Below are 7,513 nucleotides of genomic sequence, written 5' to 3'. Positions count from 1 at the left end.
ATGGTCGGATTTCAGCCGGATTGTGAAGCAATACATATTTTCCATATGTTTCTGTTTAAAATGCCCTTTGGTTTATGTTTAACTGTAGAGGCTGCAAACGATGGCGTACATGTTGATCTGTACACATACTCAAGCTTTGCATCTAATCTACTTTTGTAAAGAAATTCTAAATAAAAACCTGTTCCGTGCATTGTTCCTTTTTCTTGTCAATGCAAATACTTACGCTTATCAGTTCCTTAAATAAAAAGGATGTGAAATGACACCATGCTTGGCTTCCTCCTACATGTACACTCTCAAATGAACCCTGAAGCTCAAACAGTCACTACCCTTCCTAAGAAATACAAGATAGAAAGATAAAACTGGTGTGTCCAGATCAGGGCCGTTTCTAGCCTTTTGGGGGCCCTGTGCAAGATGCTGTTTGGGGGCCCTAGTTTTTTTAACTACAATGGGGGGATTCCGAAAGCCTTTAAGGTGATCTGTGGAGAAGCATCAATCTGTTACACTTTAAGAGGAAAACAGGCTAATTTCACAAAAACCCAGCACTTGAAACTTACAAAAAATGATATTAAAAAAAAGGTAAACAATAAGGATCCTCTATTTCATAAATGCAAGAGATTCATCATTTTCTCAACAATGTTACATTTACATTTGTCCTCTTCCTCAGACGTCACTCATTGGGTGACAGCCATACTTGCCAACCCTCCCGATTCGCGGGAGACTCCCGATTCCATTGCCCCCTCTCCCGGTTTACTCCCGGGATCATATTTCTCCCGCATTTCTGACAAAATCAGATTTACTCAGGACTGTTTCCACTCTCACTTTAATACAGCTACACCATTGTTTGGTTTCCATGGTAGCGCGTCTCTTTAGTAACGCGCAACTGAAAGTCTGAGAGGGTGAGGAAGATAGTCACAGAAAACAGAACAAGAATCGACAACTCGACCCCCCCCCCACCCCCCGCGGTGGTTTTGAAATGCTCCCGATTTCTGATGTCTCAAGATTGGCAAGTATGGTGACAGCCCAACGATGATTTGGAATTTATTACCCGAAAAACACAAGCCACAGCTTTGCCATTATTGCAGTTTAGTTGTGTTTATATCCTACATTTGATTTTTAAGCATATGCTTCACCGAACACAGGAGCTTGGCTTGTAGGGCTTGGCTGTCTACAAATAAAGACGGCTCATTTGAATTCTCCCCACATATATTGAGGCTGAACCTGAACTTTCAGCTTTGTGGCCCCCTAGTGGCCGCAGGGGCCCTATGCAGTCCGCCTATAGGAAGAAACGGCCCTGGTCCAGATCCATGACGGGGAAAACAAAGAAAGAGTTGATTCATTTGCATTGTGATATTTCCTGCTCATCACATTGTCGTGTGATCGTGGGGAAGTTTTCATGTCATAATCCCGTGAGTATTATTTGTATATCATTTATAGATATAAAAACTTCCCACAACCAGAATGACTCAATACAAAAAGGGTGACATAAAAGTATTTGGTTCCTCGAGTTGTGGGGAACTTGCTGGACTTGCGACACAGAAACCTGTTGTGAGGGGATGTGAAAAAGTGAAGTGTTGCAAAAATATTTTCAAACTTGAGTGTGATCACACGTTAACACGTTTGCTGCAACACGTTACAGGGGCCGTGTTACATTCATTTTCAGGATGACATCAGAATGTAGTGTCTCTACTTTAAAGAGTCCTCTCCTGCTGATGTTCAGGTGTATCTCAGTATGTAGTGTCTCTACTTTAAAGAGTCCTCTCCTGCTGATGTTCAGGTGTATATCAGTATGTAGTGTCTCTACTTTAAAGAGTCCTCTCCTGCTGATGTTCATGTGTATATCATTATGTAGTGTCTCTACTTTAAAGAGTCCTCTCCTGCTGATGTTCAGGTGTATATCAGTATGTAGTGTCTCTACTTTAAAGAGTCCTCTCCTGCTGATGTTCAGGTGTATATCAGTATGTAGTGTACTGTATCTACTTTAAAGAGTCCTCTCCTGCTGATGTTCAGGTGTATCTCAGTATGTAGTGTCTCTACTTTAAAGAGTCCTCTCCTGCTGATGTTCAGGTGTATCTCAGTATGTAGTGTCTCTACTTTAAAGAGTCCTCTCCTGCTGATGTTCAGGTGTATATCAGTATGTAGTGTTTCTACTTTAAAGAGTCCTCTCCTGCTGATGTTCAGGTGTATATCAGTATGTAGTGTTTCTACTTTAAAGAGTCCTCTCCTGCTGATGTTCAGGTGTATATCAGTATGTAGTGTCTCTACTTTAAAGAGTCCTCTCCTGCTGATGTTCAGCTGTATATCAGTATGTAGTGTCTCTACTTTAAAGAGTCCTCTCCTGCTGATGTTCAGCTGTATATCAGTATGTAGCGTCTCTACTTTAAAGAGTCCTCTCCTGCTGATGTTCAGGTGTATATCAGTATGTAGTGTACTGTATCTACTTTAAAGAGTCCTCTCCTGCTGAATATCAGTAAGTAGTGTCTCTACTTTAAAGAGTCCTCTCCTGCTGATGTTCAGGTGTATATCAGTATGTAGTGTCTCTACTTTAAAGAGTCCTCTCCTGCTGATGTTCAGGTGTATATCAGTATGTAGTGTCTCTACTTTAAAGAGTCCTCTCCTGCTGATGTTCAGGTGTATATCAGTATGTAGTGTCTCTACTTTAAAGAGTCCTCTCCTGCTGATGTTCAGGTGTATATCAGTATGTACTGTATCTACTTTAAAGAGTCCTCTCCTGCTGAATATCAGTAAGTAGTGTCTCTACTTTAAAGAGTCCTCTCCTGCTGATGTTCAGGTGTATATCAGTATGTAGTGTCTCTACTTTAAAGAGTCCTCTCCTGCTGATGTTCAGGTGTATATCAGTATGTAGTGTCTCTACTTGAAAGAGTCCTCTCCTGCTGATGTTCAGGTGTATATCAATATGTAGTGTACTGTATCTACTTTAAAGAGTCCTCTCCTGCTGAATATCAGTGTGTAGTGTCTCTACTTTAAAGAGTCCTCTCCTGCTGATGTTCAGGTGTATATCAGTATTTAGTGTCTCTACTTTAAAGAGTCCTCTCCTGCTGTTGTTCAGGTGTATATCAGTAAGTAGTGTCTCTACTTTAAAGAGTCCTCTCCTGCTGATGTTCAGGTGTATATCAGTATGTAGTGTCTCTACTTTAAAGAGTCCTCACCTGCTGATGTTCATGTGTATATCAGTATGTAGTGTCTCTACTTTAAAGAGTCCTCACCTGCTGATGTTCATGTGTATATCAATATGTAGTGTCTCTACTTTAAAGAGTCCTCTCCTGCTGATGTTCAGGTGTATATCAGTATGTAGTGTCTCTACTTTAAAGAGTCCTCTCCTTCTGATGTTCAGGTGTATATCAGTATGTAGTGTCTCTACTTTAAAGAGTCCTCTCCTGCTGATGTTCAGGTGTATATCAGTATGTAGTGTCTCTACTTTAAAGAGTCCTCTCCTGCTGATGTTCAGGTGTATATCAGTATGTAGTGTCTCTACTTTAAAGAGTCACCTCCTGCTGATGTTCAGGTGTATATCAGTATGTAGTGTCTCTACTTGAAAGAGTCCTCTCCTGCTGATGTTCAGGTGTATATCAGTATGTAGTGTCTCTACTTTAAAGAGTCCTCTCCTGCTGATGTTCAGGTGTATATCAGTATGTAGTGTCTCTACTTTAAAGAGTCCTCTCCTGCTGATGTTCAGGTGTATATCAGTATGTAGTGTCTCTACTTGAAAGAGTCCTCTCCTGCTGATGTTCAGGTGTATATCAGTATGTAGTGTACTGTATCTACTTTAAAGAGTCCTCTCCTGCTGAATATCAGTGTGTAGTGTCTCTACTTTAAAGAGTCCTCTCCTGCTGATGTTCAGGTGTATATCAGTATTTAGTGTCTCTACTTTAAAGAGTCCTCTCCTGCTGATGTTCAGGTGTATATCAGTAAGTAGTGTCTCTACTTTAAAGAGTCCTCTCCTGCTGATGTTCAGGTGTATATCAGTATGTAGTGTCTCTACTTTAAAGAGTCCTCTCCTGCTGATGTTCAGGTGTATATCAGTATATAGTGTCTCTACTTTAAAGAGTCCTCTCCTGCTGATGTTCAGGTGTATATCAGTATGTAGTGTCTCTACTTGAAAGAGTCCTCTCCTGCTGATGTTCAGGTGTATATCAGTATGTAGTGTCTCTACTTGAAAGAGTCCTCTCCTGCTGATGTTCAGGTGTATATCAGTATGTAGTGTACTGTATCTACTTTAAAGAGTCCTCTCCTGCTGATGTTCAGGTGTATATCAGTATGTAGTGTCTCTACTTTAAAGAGTCCTCTCCTGCTGATGTTCAGGTGTATATCAGTGTGTAGTGTCTCTACTTTAAAGAGTCCTCTCCTGCTGATGTTCAGGTGTATATCAGTATTTAGTGTCTCTACTTTAAAGAGTCCTCTCCTGCTGATGTTCAGGTGTATATCAGTAAGTAGTGTCTCTACTTTAAAGAGTCCTCTCCTGCTGATGTTCAGGTGTATATCAGTATGTAGTGTCTCTACTTTAAAGAGTCCTCTCCTGCTGATGTTCAGGTGTATATCAGTATGTAGTGTCTCTACTTTAAAGAGTCCTTTCCTGCTGATGCGAGTGTGTAGGAGAGAAACTCCCAAACCTATAGAACAAACTACAGCGTCTCTTTAAAGGAGAAATAAAGCGAACACACATGGAATAAGATATAAAGTAAAACTTTATCATGACATACAAGTTTAAAGCCCTGAGAACCATATCTTTATATTACTAATATGAACAAAACTGAATGTGTGAAACCCACTTTGGAAAGTGCTCCTCTTAAATACAATCAGCACAAACCAGTTTTTACAAGCATTCGTTGTTTTGTCCTATTTTTTTGTTTGCTTTAATCAAAGAGAAAACTATAATATCAGTAATATCATTATTACCATGTCCATAATAATAATAATAATAACAGTACAAAAATATGCACAAACCCCACAGTTGAATTAATATACGGAGCATTGTACAAGCGAAAAACAACAACATAAACTTGATAAATGAGGTATTCGATAACCACTTGCATATGCGCCTGCTTCACACAGATCAGGTTCGTTTCTTTATAACAATTTAAAACTGAATCAACTCCAAAATCATCTGAGAGACAAAAGGTTCTGCAGACTTCCAACTTCACAGCTTCCTGAGTGACGAGCCCTCGCCTACAGTTACTGACGACGACACAAAATGCAAAAAATAAAATAAAATCAACGTTGCATTCGGCGAAGTGACCGCAGTGTCCGTCAGCCATCGTCCCTCAACGTGCTTCAAATATCCAACGAAACAGTGACTGCAGCCCACTGCCCTGAGGTATTGTGGTATGACGAGGTAGGGGCGGTCTCTAGTACACACACACACACACACACACACACACACACACACACACACACACACACACACACACACACACACACACACACACACACACACACACACACACACACACACACACACACACACACACACACACACACACACACACACACACACACACACACACACACACACACACACACACACACACAGGTTGCAAGAGCTCGTGAAGTGAGGAAAAGATAACGAGCAGAATGCACAATTGAAAAGGAGAAAACGTCTCATATTTCTGTTGTAGATTAAAAGTCTTATTTCTGAGCATGAATCTCCTCCTGTGACATCATCAGAGTGGCACCTGCAGGTCCTGAACGGTATTACATGGCATTGGGATACTTAACATGTTGCAACCACACACACACACACACACACACACACACACACACACACACACACACACACACACACACACACACACACACACACACACACACACACACACACACACACACACACACACACACACACACACACACACACACACACACACACACACACACACACACACACACACACACACACACACACACACACACACACACACACACACACACACACACACACACACACACACACACACACACACACACACACACACACACACACACACACACACACACAGGCAGGCAGTGAAGCTACACTATCAAACGGCCATTGCTTCGACTAAAGCAGATGACACAGAAAGCCTGGACGTAGAAACAACAACATGTTTCCGTAACGCAGCCTTAAAGCATCGTCCTGGAAACAAAAGGTCCACCAGGACAAAAGAACTAAACGTGAATAAATAGCAAAACTCACCAACAGCACGGCGTCTGATTGTATTGAAAAATAAAAACTCTCCGAAGGATTAAGCTTGAAGAGAAAGACGTTTTTGTTTAGTTAAAAACTGACCGGATCTCACCTGCGACTACGTTAAGGCAGCATCTGCAGCTCCTCACCGACACAACGCAGTCTGTGTCGTGAAGCCAGACTCCAGGGGGGTCTGCTCAGACCCTCAAACATCTGCCACCGAATGATTCAAAAAGCAACAAGGCTGCCCCCCTCGGATCTCTCCGGGCGTAGAGGTTTCTAAACGGGTAAAATGCCTCACGTTCAACACCGATAAAGCTAGAAAATTCATTTGTCATCCTTTGGGGGGTTTTAAAAACGCAAGAAATTGACTTTAAGGGAAATAATCCATCTGTTCCTGGATTATTGGGAAGGGGGGGTTTCATAAAGGGGCCACGCTGGGTGTTGGGTTACAAAACAGCCAATACATGTAAAGGGTTAAATTTAAAAGGAACTATAAACTTGAATATCTGGACACATAATCAGATTTTGAGTTTAATTTCTTATTCATATTTCATGCCGTGAAATGTCAAACAAGGGAATTTACTTCCTCGCTTTTTTCCAGAACTCAAAATCAGATTAAATGTTTTTTTTTACAGAACTGCCTTTTTTGGGGGGAGGATTGGAGGGATGATGAAGAGGAGGGATGATGAAGAGGAGCGACCGTGGCTAGTCTTTGGTTTCTAGCTGTGCAATAACCAGAGGACCCGGCTGTTCGAAAACACTGGTCACATGATTGTACACATGCGCTGAAAAGAGACGCCTCCAACGTTCCATTTAAGGTTTTCTCCATGACCCCCGCGACCTCGTTGACAATCCTTACAAATCTACACACAGCGTGTCGGCGAGGAACTCTTTTTCCTCTTTCCCTGAAAAATAAAATGCAGATAAATCACTCTTCTCAGACTCGAGGAACCACAAAAAGAAAAAAGGAAAGCAAGCATTTAAAAACAAGTTATTACAAGTGAACGCAGGCGGAGAGCCGGCGGACCGTCGCACCGCCTGCTCGTCCCCAAACAGCCAGCGGCAGCAGCAGCAGCAGCAGCAGCAGCGTCGTCGTCCTTTCAGGGAGGATCTCCGAAGACTTCCGAGGTTTCCCGCGCGGCGTCAAGTCTTGTTGGCCTCGCAGCCGTCATGAGGTATGTAGTGTAGCTCCCCGTTTGAGAGAGTCTGGTGAGGTATTCTTCAACATGTGCATTTCTCCAGGTACGAATCCCTTTTCTTTTGTTAAATGAACTGCTTCCTGAGAGAGTCGCCCTCCGCAAAGAGAACTATTGTCGGATTGACATTCAG

This window comes from Pseudochaenichthys georgianus, unplaced genomic scaffold, assembly GCF_902827115.2.
Source record: "Pseudochaenichthys georgianus unplaced genomic scaffold, fPseGeo1.2 scaffold_200_arrow_ctg1, whole genome shotgun sequence".
Lineage (NCBI taxonomy): Eukaryota > Metazoa > Chordata > Actinopteri > Perciformes > Channichthyidae > Pseudochaenichthys > Pseudochaenichthys georgianus.
The sequence above is the reverse complement of the archived record's forward strand: the minus strand, read 5'-3'. Positions refer to the sequence as shown.